Genomic DNA, 13,487 nt, shown 5'->3' with positions numbered 1-13,487 from the left:
TGAAGGCAGGGCAAAATCCAAAGTACAAAGGCCAGTTAGAAGAATCCATGCAAGAGATAATGATGGCTTCGACCAGGGTAGCAGCAATGGATATGGTAAGAAGTGGTCAGATTCTGAATATATTTTGAAGATAGAGCTGATAGGTTTTAGATGTGGAATATGAAAAAAGAGAGGAGTTGAAGATAATTCTAAAGTGAGCTACTGGAGGAATTCAGTTGCCAGTACTGAGATGGGGAAGGCCACATTCTATCATGCATATGAGCCTCTGAGTTTATAAATGCTACGAATTTATTTGTAAAAAATGTTTCATTAGTTATTAAAAAGCAACTTGAATTAGAATGTGACTTTTTTATTCCTGAGGATCTGGTAAATAAAAAAAAATTCACAATTGTTCTTTAAAAAAAGCACTTCTTATATAATTGTTAAGTGCAACTTGCAATCTTTGCTCCAGCTGAGCTGCTTATGTTTTGTTGTCTCATTGTGGGTGTTGAAGTGCTGGTACTGTCTGTATAGCCCTTTAATTGTAGGAATTATCTCTTAGCCTATCCATCTCCTGATTTTTAATTACCTCTAGAGAAAATTATACATAGAATTTCTACCATGATTACCCACTGTCCTACACTGGTAACTCCAAAGCCTGTTCATTATGATGTAAATGCGATGAGAATATGTCCTCCACTCCACTTCATACGGTCTGTTTCACAGTGGTGTCCATTTCTATTTTGACAGATAATCCAAATCTAAAAATGTACACTCTTCTCTTCTGTTTTTATTTCTTGAAAAGTAAAATTCTTTGTTTTCAGGGCATCACTCTTATTTTGACAATGATTACCGTGCCTGCATTTTATTCTGGTATTCTTTAATGGAAATGTATTGTTTATTTCTACAAAGTGAGTTTTGTTTTGCTTTTAAGATTCTAGAATTCTGCTTTTACTGTCATGCTAAATATTGCCTTGTTTTACATTCTTTTTAACCTTAAAATTAATATGGAACCACATGTTAGAGTTGATTGGAAGCAATCCAGCTCACCTTAATGTCTAATTAAGCAGGTACACTGGCCATTTATTTTAACTGTTTCCAGCATCAGAGAGCCCACTACACCACATAGCGGTCCATTGCATTTTTGGAGAGCTCTAATTGCCAGAAAGTTCTTTTTCACAAGTAGTTAAAATTGGCCTTCCTATATCCTCTATTCATAAATCCCTGGAACTACAAAAAGCACAACTGCCTTTGATTCAGACATCCAGAGTTATATTCTCAGGTCAGCCAGTAACTAGCCATGTGAGGTTAGGTCAGAATCATAACCACTCTGAGCCTCATTACACCATCTGATCTGTAAAATGAAAATGAAGGGGTTGGACCTCTTCTAGCTCTTAAGTTCCTTCCAGTAGCTCTTCCAAAGAATCTTATGACACCTGACGGCAGCTGCCAAATTCCTCCTTAAATTTACTTTTTTTCCACCCTTATTGCCCTGAGTTCACTCCAAGATTCCTTGTACGATATGGTTTCTAGCTCCTTCACAATCCTTATTGCCCTTCCCTGGATACACTGCAGATTGTGGTGTACTGTAAATTAAGGAAGTGCATTTCAAGTTAGGAATCACTGATCTGATTCAGAGACCCCATCAAAGTAAAACATATAGGTTTTTGATAAGTAGAGAAAAAGAGCTTTCAAATTTGTTTCTTTCCTTTCAACGGGAAGAACCATTTTATTAAGTCAGAAGACCCGGACTCTGGACACGGTACTGCCTCTCTGGTGTGACTTACACCAGTCATCAATTCCTATATCTTGGTAACTGTTCTGTGAAAGGAAGTGGTTGGACCAAGGTTTCTTTCAGATTTCAAAGTTTCTGATTCTATGAATTTCCTACTGTTCCCAGTCTCTTCTCTGATAATTTCAATTTAAAATTGTAAGAAATTGTAGAGAAGGGAAGCATAGGCAAATTAGTGTGCATCTGGGTGCTAGTCTGTTGCTATACTTGGGAATTTTCATTCATTCATTCATTATTTATTTATTGGCCTCGCCACACTTTATGTGGGATCTTAGTTCCCCACCAGGGACTGAACCCGTGCCCCCTGCAATGGAAGCCTGGTATCTTAACCACTGGACCTCCAGGGAAGTCCCTCATTCATCTTTTTTTTTTTTTTTTAATATTTATTTATTTATTTGGTTGCACTGGGTCTTAGTTGAAGCAGGTGTGCTCCTTAGTTGCGGCATGCACGTGAGATCTAGTTCCCTGAGCAGGGATCGAACCCAGGCCCCCTGCTTGGGAGCACGGAGTCTTAACCACTGTGCCACCAGGGAAATTCCTCATCTCTTTTTTTAAAGACAATTCTTTTCAGAGCAGTTTTAGGTTTACAATAAAATTGAGAGAAAGATACAAAGATTTCCCATATACCCCTTACCCCTACACATGCATAGCTTCTCCTATTATCAGTATCACTCACTAGATGGTACATTTTTTACCACGGATGAACCTACATTGGCACATCATAATCACCTAAAGTCCATAGTTTACCTTAGGGTCCAGTCTTGTTTGAACATTCTATGGATTTGGACAAAAGTATAATGACATATCTATCATTATAATATCATATAGAGTGTTTTCACTGCCCTAAAATCATTAATTTTTTTAAAGAAAACAAATATTTTTTGTTTTCTTTAAAACAAAAGAAAACAAAATTTTGTATATTTTGATACATGCCATGTGTAGCAAGTATCAATACTTCATTCATTTCACAACCTGTCTTAGTCACGTTGGGGTGCTATAACAAAATACACTGAGTGGCTTAAACAATAGACACTTGTTTCTCATAGTTCTGGAGAATGTGAAGTCCAAGATTAAGGTGCTAGAAGATTTGGTTCTTGGTGAGGGCCCTCTTCCTGGCTAGCAGTCAGCCACATTTAGTGAAAAGAGGACGCTCTAGTATCTCTTTGTTTCCTTGGAAAGGCACTAATCCCAGCATGGGGGCTTCACTCTCAAGGCCTCATCTAAACCTAATTACCTCCCAAAGGCCCCACTTCCTAATAAAATCACATCGGGGGTAAGAGCTTCAGCATATGAATTTGAGGGGTGGGGACACAACCATTCAGTCCATAACACGACCCAGTAATATTCCATTGTGCAGAAATACCACATTTTGTTTATCCATTCATTAGCTGACAGGCATTTGGATTGTTTCCACTTTTTGGCTATTACGAATAGTGCTGCTATGAACTGTGTACAAGTTTTGTGTGGACACATGATTTCAGTTCTCTTGGGTATATACCTAGGCGTGGAATTGCTAGCTCATATGATAACTCTCTGTTTAACCACTCGAGGAACTTCCAATCTGATTTCTCAAGGGGTTGCACCATTTTACAATCATACCAGCAATATATTAAGACTGTGATTTCTCCAAATCTTCACCAACACTTATTATTGTCTGTCTTTTTTATTATAACCATCCATCCTAGTTGGTGTGAAGTGGTATCTCATTGTGGTTTTGATTTGTATTTCCCTAATGAGTAATGATGTTGAGTGTCTTTTCACGTGCTTATTGGTCATTTGCATATCTTCTTTAGAGAAATGTCCTTTTCCCATTCTTAACTGGGTTATTTGTCTTTTTGTCATTGAGTGTAAAGCTCTTTATATATTCTGGATATAAATCCCTTATCAAATATGATTTACAAATATTTTCTCCCATTCTTTGGGTTGTCTTTTTATTTTCTTGGTAGTCTTTTGAAGTATAAAATTTTTTAAATAAAAAGCAATGATAAATTGCTTTTTAGAAAAGCCTTTGGAGATCTGGATCCAGAATAATGTTTTCCTACACATAATAAAAGTTTCATAGAATTATATAGCAGGTAGAAAAGTAATTTGGGAGTGTATTATAAGAAGAAAAAGAGAACCTAATTGATAATTAATTAAAAGGAAAAATATTTTGATGGGTAGGAAATTAAACTTCACATAGTTAATATATAAGAATAAAGGCTCTGTAATATATTTTGATTTCTTTTCATATGTGTAAATGCACATAAAGCAGATTGCAGGAAGTTATTTTACAAACACAAGCCAGAGAAAAATCTGTGCTTACCCCTAAACCTACTAAGTGGAATTGAAGCAAAACCAGAGTTGATTACTCAGGTTAATGGGTTGGTGTCTATAAATGACAAATGGCTATATTAAAGAAGTTATTAACTTTATATACTGAACTATTTCTAACGATATTTTAATTAACAAAAGTTGCTCTTGAAATAAACCTCTCTGGTTAATTTCTCCTCTCTCTCTGGAATCTTTGGTAGTAAACTAAATTCAATATACATGTGAAACTTTTACAACAATTCATGCAGAGCATTCAACCATAACAGCTTATAAATTCTTAACTAAGAAAATGGGCATAAGAAACTATGAACCACTACTGTAGTCACTCCTGCTCAAAGACTTCTCTGATGTACTTTGGGCTATTCATTTCCTTCTTGTAAATACATTTTACCATGCTTTAAAGAAACATAAAGACACTGCAAGACATAGAAGGAATGAATAAGGAATTCAGGTAGGCAGGTGAGGTTTAAACAACAGGGGAGCTGGTGAAGGTAAAGTTGGAAGTAGTCTCTTCAACGTGTGTCAGTAACACAGGCAAGAAGAAAGGAAATATAGAGTCAGAAACCTAGTCAAGCAGTCTAGTCAAAAGAGTTCAGAACTTATGCAGAGTTTAAGTAACAGATACAGGCACAAACAGTATGCAGCATCTTGATACCTGGGAACTTCCATATGCTCCCTGTTAAGGAAAGAATTAAGTTCTCAAACCTGGTCTGAGTCTGCAATGGAGGTCAATGGAGTACTTGGCTAAAAGGAAGAGAATAGCAGCTTCTGACATAAACTAATCCTGACAAGACATTGAGGGCTGGGTACCTGGGAGAGTTTCTAAAAATTTTAGAGTTTCTAAAAAATTTGGAGCCATGTATATTCTCCAAAGGGTTCTCTAACTTTGCTGGAAAATATGGGATGAGGTGAAGAAAGCATTTTACCAGCATTTGGGGAAAATCAGTGTTATCAACTGGCACTAACATTCATTAGTACCCTTAGAATGATTTGTCTGTAAATAATTAATAAAACCCATTCACACTGTGAATAATACTCAAACAATAAGGAAATTTATTATGTCGTATAACTAGGAAGTTCAGAGGTAGGGCAAGGTTGATAGATGCCATTGCATGACAGTGTCATGAAGGATCCAGGTCTCTTCCAACCTTTACTCTGTCATGCTTCTGACAGAGCTTCATCCTTCAAGTAACAGCTTCATCCTCGGGCAAGAGAAAGACGATAGCAAAAGTTCTTGGCATCATAACCCAGACATGCCAATATCCAGAGAAAGAAGACCACTCTTAGAAGTGAGGAAGTATATCTAAGAGGAAGTATATCACACACCTAATTTGGAACCAATTACTGACAAGGGAATAGAATAGCCATGATTGGTTTAGACTGGTCATCTAGGATGGATTAAATGTCAGAGTTAACTATTTATACTAAGATTTTGCTTTTGTTGGGATTTCCTCAGTTTCCCCTTAAATTGTAAATTATTATAAGTTATAATTATTGACTGCTATCACTAAAGAGATACTACTTAATCTTTTTGCTCATCTGCTTTGGTAAAGAACTTTTTTATTCTCCCAAGCCATGACCCATAACTGAGGTACTACTGTCCTTCTGTGATGACCTAGAAGGAAACAGATATCTGAGTACTTGGCTTGTAAACTAAACTTATAAAGTGATGAAAAATGTCTGGGAGAGAAATGAATTCACATTAACTGTGGCATACACGTGTGAAACAGTAATCACATGTAAGTCAGTATGATTAAGGTTTAGAATTAATGGTATAAATATTTATTATTGAACTCAAGGGAGCAGGGGGTACGAGAGGGGACATTGTAACCTGTCTTAATTCCAGAAAGACAGGTAGTTAAATTATACAATGACACTTATCTAGCATCACAATAATGACTACAAGGACCAAGCAATTAGGCAGTGATGAGTAGCAATTTCAGGTGAAGTCACAGTGTACCTGTCCAGAAGCAGGCCTGGGTGAATTACATCACAGATGCAACAGGGGAGGGTGTATACCTTTCACTCTTAAAGGAACTGAAGAGGTTAAAGAAGTTCAAGTCCCACCAAAGATCACTATTTCCAGGCACCTAAACTCACTAGCCGTTTTGTGTCTTCATTCCTGGCAGGCCAAACAAAGGAGTTGGCAGAGCTGTGAACTATTAAATAGTGCAAAATTCCTCAATGAAAGCACCCAAAAGAATTTGTTAAAGTGAGGTTATTTTTTACATGTGTTAAAGGGAAAAATCTCTGAAATTCTAAAGTGCAAGAAAAATACAATGAAATATAAGGACCCATTTTTTTCCCTTGATAACTCTGATTTCATTAGATAAATATTGATACTTATAGCAGTGGTATTCAAACTTTTCTGATCGTGATGCACAGTAAGAAATACATTTTACATGGTGACCAGTACCCACACACAACTTTATATTTTCTAAAACTGAAACAAAAACTCACAGAACAATAGTTAAACTTTCTAAGTACATGCCAGTCCTATTCCATTTCATTTAAAAACAAGTGCTGATTGACACTCACTAAATTGATTCCATAACCTACTACTGGGTCTGACCTGCAGTTTGAAAAACACTGTTCTAAGGTAAAGGGATAAGGAACCCCTGATTCCTTAAAACAAATCACCTCTCTGTTCCTCCACAACAGGCAGTGGGGGGAAGGACACCACTGGTGCACAATGGTGAGACATGGGTAGGCTGCTGAACTCCCAACTCTTGTTCCCCCTTTTAGCCTCTGGTCTAAAGTAGACAGAGCTCTTCTCTTAATTCTTTGTGGCCTAGTTAATTTAAATAAGATTTTACCAAAGGCTGAGGGATGATAAGAGGGAAATGAACAACATGAGTAACAGGAGCCTGGAAGATCTTTTGTTAAGATAAGACTCATTCATCTTCAGCTTTGGTGCCTAGGCCTGGCTGCCTCTAAGCTGCAAAGGTCATCTTTTCCTTTCCTTCCAGGAGGGACTTGAAATGAATTCTCAAGTAAACAACAGAGTAACTCTCAGCCAAATACCTGCAGTTCCCCCTCCTGGCCATCTAGTCTCTAGTTTCCTGTTTCAGTTCCCACCTCTTCTCTGATACTTAGCACAGTAAAGGCCAGCTCCTTAGTGGAGGCCCTCAACCCCAACCTCAGGAGCATGACCTTGCCCTGTGGCTTTATCCTTCTGAGACGATAATGCAACAGCTTAACATTCTTGGAAGAGATGCACATAAATCTTTTTGTGAGTTCCCAAAGGACTGATTAAAATAAATATGTTCAAACTTCCGGAAAGTGGGTAAGTTTACTCTAACCCTTTTGAAAGGAGACTATGATAAGCTCAGGTGGAATAGACACATGATTAGAACAGCAAAAACACCATGCCTCTCAATTTTAACTTTTTTTTTCCTTCCTGAGAGTACAGGCTTTGGAGCCAGGTGTGAAGTACAACTCACCATACCTTAAAGGACAAGTTTCTTGTTTTCTTTGAATCTCAGTTTACTCATCCATAAGATGGACCTAAGTAGTACTCACTGCACAAGTTGGTAAAAAAGGATTAAGTGAGCTAATTAGAAAATATGTATGATTCAGTTAGCTAATGATCAGTACGTGGTAGCTGCTGCTTATTTTAGGCCAGTTGGATATAGACTAAGAAAACAAACATTGTAAACTCCTTGCTTAACAAAAAAAAAAAATCTTAGGCTGCCTGATATTTCCTGGTCTGATGTTTTCTTTGGGGAAGCTCTAGATATGCTTGTATCTAGAGGGGTACTGCTATATATATATATTCTGGTCACCTATCTCCTGCTATAACAGAAATCTGATTGTAAGTGCAGTGTATATGTGGAATCTAAAAAAAGGGGTACAAATGAAATTATTTACAAAACAGAAGTAGAATCACGGATATAGAAAACAAACTTATGGTTACCAGGGGATGGGGGGGGGATAAATTGTGAGATTAGGATTGACATATACATACTACTATATATAAAATAGATAACTAATAAGAACCTGCTGTATAACACAGGGAACTCTACTCAATACTCTGTAATGGCCTATATGGGAGAAGCATCTAAAAAAAAAAGGACGAGTGGATATACGTATATGAATACATATAGGTATTCATTTTGCTGTACACCTGAAACTAACACAACATTTGTAAATCAACTATACTCCATAAACATTAAAAAAAAAAGACAAAAGGGCAAATACAGGCTTTCATATGTTTCTTTCCATTCCTACTATGCCCAGTTTAGTGCCTCAAGTAGCTGAGACCACTGCAAGAGGTCTTGTGCCTCCCTCCTATCAAATTTGTGATGCCAGATGGATTTCCTAAAGCAGAGTTCTTATTGTGTCACTTTATTGCTCAATCAATGATAGCTCCCCACAACATACCAAAGGAACTCTGAACCGTATTATTTTGTTATTTGGCATACTATAATGTTTGAAGTAAGAGGCTCTAACTTGCTTTTGTTTTGTGAATAAAAACAAAAATAAAATTCTTATTTTATTGTATGCAAGAAAAGAAAAATTTAAGCATAAAAATTTTTCTCTGCCCTTTGGCCTCCTCCATCCCCTCTACTGTGTATTGTGTATCTGCATCATGCAGTGGCCAGACCTCCCCCATCAGCAGAAATACCTGCTCAACCATAAAGAGCAACATTCTCCTGGCATCAACGAGATGACTCCTTAAAAGATAACATTCCTTCTTGCTCTTGTAAGGGGTCACAATGACCCACCACTTTGTACTTGCAGATCTGGATTATGTAAACTGTCAATAATACATCATTTAATGTATGCCCTCTGTCTCAAAAAAAAACTTACACAACTGCATTTTGATCTCTAATGGGTAGAACAGTTCTCAGAGCTTTCTGAGAGGCTGTTCCTGGGTTACAATCCTCAGTTAGGCTCAAATAAAATTTTCCATTTCTTTCTTAGAGCGACTGATTCATTTTTTCATCGACAGGTTTTTTTTTAAACATTAATCCATTTTTGTTGTTGACGTCAGTTTGCCTTTTTCATATTTGAAAACTTTTATTTCTTAAACTGGATGGTAGGTATATGTGCTTTGTTTTTATTATTATTGCTGTGGTAAAACATACATAACAAAAAAATTTACCATTAGTGACATTTAATGCATTCACAATTTATACAGCCATCACCACTATCTAGTTCCTGAATATTCTCATCATCCTGAAAGGAAATCCTGTACCCATTAAACAGTTACTCCTTGTTTCCCTCTCCCCCCGCCTCCCACCCTAGGGAACCACTAATCTGTTTTATGTCTTTAAGGATTTGCCAACTCTGGTTATTTCAATAAATGGAATCATATAATATTTGGCCTCTTGTGTCTTGATTCTTTCACTTAGGATAATGTTTACAAGATTCCTCCATGTTGTAGCATGCACGTTTTTTTTTGGCGGAATAATGTACTGTATGGATATACCATCTTTTGTTTCTCCATTTATCTGTTGATGGACATGTGGGTTATTTCCACCTTCTGGCTACTGTGAGTAGTGCTGCTATGAATATTTGTGAGCAAGTTTTTGCTTGTACACTTGTTTTCTTTTGATTCTCTGTATACAAGATCATGTCATCTGTGAATATGGCTTTACTCTTCCTTGTCAATCTGAATTCCATTCATTTCTTTCTCTTGCTTAATTTCCCTGCTGGAACCTCTAGCATAATGTTGAGTAGAGTAGCAAGAGTGGACATCCTTGTCTTATTTCTGATCTTAGGGGAAATTCATACAGTCTTTTACCATTAAGTATACTGTTGGCTACAGGCTTTTCATAGGTGCTCTTATCAGGTTGAGGAAGCTTCCTTCTATTACTAGTTTGTTAAGTGTTTCTATCATGAAAAGGTGTTGGATTTTTGTCAATGCTTTTTCTCCTTCTATTGAGATGATCATGTGGTTTTTGCTTTTGTTTTTCTTGAAGTATAGTTGATTTACAATATTGTGTTAGTTTCAGGTATACAGCAAAGTGATTCAGTTATACATAAATATATGTAGAGATCTACATTTTTTTATTCTTTTCCATTATAGTCTTTTTTTTATAAGATATTGAATATAGTTCCCTGTGCTGTACAGTAGGACATTGTTGTTTATCCATTCTATATATAATAGTTTGCATCTGCTAATCCCATACTCTCAATCCATTCCTCCCTCCCACCCCCCTGCAACCACAAGTCTGTTCTCTATGTCTATGAGTCTGTTTCTGTTTTACAGATGAGTTCATTTGTGTCATAGTTTACATTCCACATATAAGTGATATCATATGGTATCTGTCTTTTTCTTTCTGACTTACTTTGCTTAGTAGGATAACCTCTAGGCCCATCCACGTTGCTGCAAATGGCATTATTTCATTCTTTTTTACAGCTGAGTAATATTCCATTGTATATAAATACCACATCTTCTTTATCCATTCATCTTTTGATGGACACTTAGGCTGTTTCCATGTCTTGGCTATTGTAAATAGAGCTGCCATGAACATTGGGGGTACATGTAACTTTTCCAATTAGAACTTTCATCTTTTCTATGTATATGCCCAGGAATGGGATTGCTGGATCATAGGGCAACTCTATTTTTAGTTTTTTAAGAAACCTCCATACTGTTTTCCTTAGTGGCTGCACCAATTTACATTCCCACCAACAATGTAGGAGGCTTCCCTTTTCTCTATACTCTCTCCAGCGTTTATTATTTGTAGACTTTTTGATGATAGCCATTCTAGTGTGAGGTGATACCTCACTGCAGTTTTGATTTGCATTTCTCTAATAACTAGTGATGTCAAGCATCTTTTCATGTGACTATTGGCCATCTGTATGTCTTCTTTGGAGAAATATCTATTTAGGTCTTCTGCCCATTTTTGATTGGGTAGTTTTTTTTTTTTTTTGTTATTGAGTTGTATGAGCTGTTTGTATATTTTGGAAATTAAGCTGTTGTCGATGGCATCGTTTGCAAATATTTTCTCCCAGTTCATAGGTTGTCTTTTTGTTTTGGTTTTTCCTTTTAGTTGTGTTGATATGGTGTATTACATTTACTGATTTTGGGGATTAAACCAATCTCACATTCCTGAAATATATCCCATTTGGTCATGGTGTATAATTCTTTTTATATGTTATTGAATTTGATTTGCTGGTATTTTTTTTTTTTTTTGCTATACACAGACCTTTCACTGTTGTGGCCTCTCCCGTTGTGGAGCACAGGCTCTGGACGCGCAGGCTCAGCGGCCATGGCTCACAGTCCCAGCCACTCCGCGGCATATGTGATCTTCCCGGACCGGGGCATGAACCCATGTCCCCTGCATCGGCAGGCGGACTCTCAACCACTGCGCCACCAGGGAAGCACGATTTGCTGGTATTTTGTTGAGGATTTTGGCATTCATATTCATAAGAGATATGGGGTTTTAGTTTTCCTTTTGTGATAGCTTTGACTAGTTTTTTTAATCAGAGTAACACTGGCATCATAGGATAAGTTGGGAAATGTTCCCTCATCTATTTTTTGCAAGAGTTTGTGATGAATTGGTACTAATTCTTCTTTAAATTTCAGTAGAATACATCAGTGAAGCCATCTGGGTCCTGGCTTTTCTCTGTGGGTAGACTTTTTATTACTAATTTAATATGTTTGTTTTGGGTCTATTAAGATTGTCTGTTTCTTTTCTTTTCTTTTCTTTTCTTTTTTTTTTTGGCTGTGTTGGGTTTTCGTTGCTGCATGAGGGCTTTTCTCTGGTTGCAGTGAGCAGGGGTTGCTCTTTGTTGAGGTGCACGGGCTTCTCACTGCAGTGGCTTCTCTTGTTGTAGAGCACGGGCTCTAGTCACACAGGCTTCAGTAGTTGTGGCACATGGGCTTAGTTGCTCCGCAGCATGTGGGATCTTCCTGGAGCAGGGCTCAAACCCGTGTCCCCTGCATTGGCAGGTGGATTCTTAACCACTGTGCCATCAAGTAAGCCCTGTCTGTTGTTTCTTTTTTTGAGTCAGTTTTCGTAGTTAGTGTCTTTATAGGAATCTTCCCATTTCATCTACGTCATCTAATTTATCTAATTTATTGGCATACAATCGTTCATACAATTATTCCTTTACAATCCTTTTTATTTCTGTAAGGCCAGTAATGATATCCCCTATTTCATTTCTTTTTTTTTAAATTAATTAATTAATTTATTTTTTGCTGCGTTGGGTCTTCGTTGCTGCACGTTGGCCTTCTTTAGTTGTGGCGAGCTGGGGCTACTGTTTGTTGCGGCGTGCAGACTTCTCATTGTGGTGGCTTCTCTTGTTGCAGAGCACCGGCTCTAGGTGTGCGGGCTTCAGTAGCTGTGGCATGTGGACTCAGTAGTTGTGGCTCACAGGCTCTAGAGTGCAGGCTCAGTAGTTGTGGTGCACGGGCTTAGTTGCTCCGTTGCATGTGGGATCTTCCTGGACCAGGGCTCAAACCCGTGTCCCCTGCACTGGCAGGCGGATTCTTAGCCACTGCACCACCAGGGAAGCCCACCTATTTCATTTCTGATTCTAGTAATTTGAGTCTTAAAATTTTTTTTCTTGGTCAGTCTAGCTAAAGATTTGTCAGTTTTGATGATCTTGTCAAAGGACCAGATTTTGTTTCCATTATTTTCTCTATTGTTTTTCTATTCTCTATTTCATTAATTTCCTCTCAATCATTATTATTTTCTTCCTTGCTTGCCTAAGACTTAATTTGCTCCCCCTTTCCCAGTGTCTTAAGGTAGAAGATTAAGATTTTGATTAAAGATCTTTCTTCTTTTTTTAATACCGGCATTTTCAGCTATAAATTGCCTTCTAAGTGCTGCTTTAGCTATATCCCATAAGTTTTGGCATATTGTTGTTTCATTTTTCTCAAAGTATTTTTAATTTCCCTTTTGCTTTCTTCTATGATTATTTGGGTATTTAGGAGTGTGTTTTTAATTTCAAAATACTTGTGTGTTTCCCCATATTCTTTCTGTTATTGATTTCTAATTTCATTCCTTTCTTTTGTGAAATAAAATTCATATTTTATGGCAAGACAAGAAAAATTTAAACCAAATTTTCTCTGCCCTTTGGCCTCCTCTCTCCCCCCACTGTGCATTGTGTATCTGCATTTTGCATTGACCAAAGCTTCTCCATTGGCAGAAATTTCTGCTCAAACATAAAGAGCAACATTCTCTTAAAATAACTCCTTGAAGATAACATTCCATCTTGATAAGAGGTCGCACTCAGATCTGGATTATGTAAACTGTCAGTAATACATCATTTGATGTACAGCCCTCTGTCTCAAAAAGTTCTTATATAACTGTGTCTTGACTTCTAACTGGCAGAACAGTTCTCGGAGCTTTCTGAGATACTCTTCCAAGGTTATAATCCTCAAATTTTGTTTGAATGAAATTTTCCATTTCTTTTCTTAGATCAACTGATTTTTGTTGACATTTTG

The sequence above is a fragment of the Pseudorca crassidens genome, chromosome 4, assembly GCF_039906515.1.
Source record: "Pseudorca crassidens isolate mPseCra1 chromosome 4, mPseCra1.hap1, whole genome shotgun sequence".
Lineage (NCBI taxonomy): Eukaryota > Metazoa > Chordata > Mammalia > Artiodactyla > Delphinidae > Pseudorca > Pseudorca crassidens.
This window is presented reverse-complemented; position numbering follows the sequence as displayed.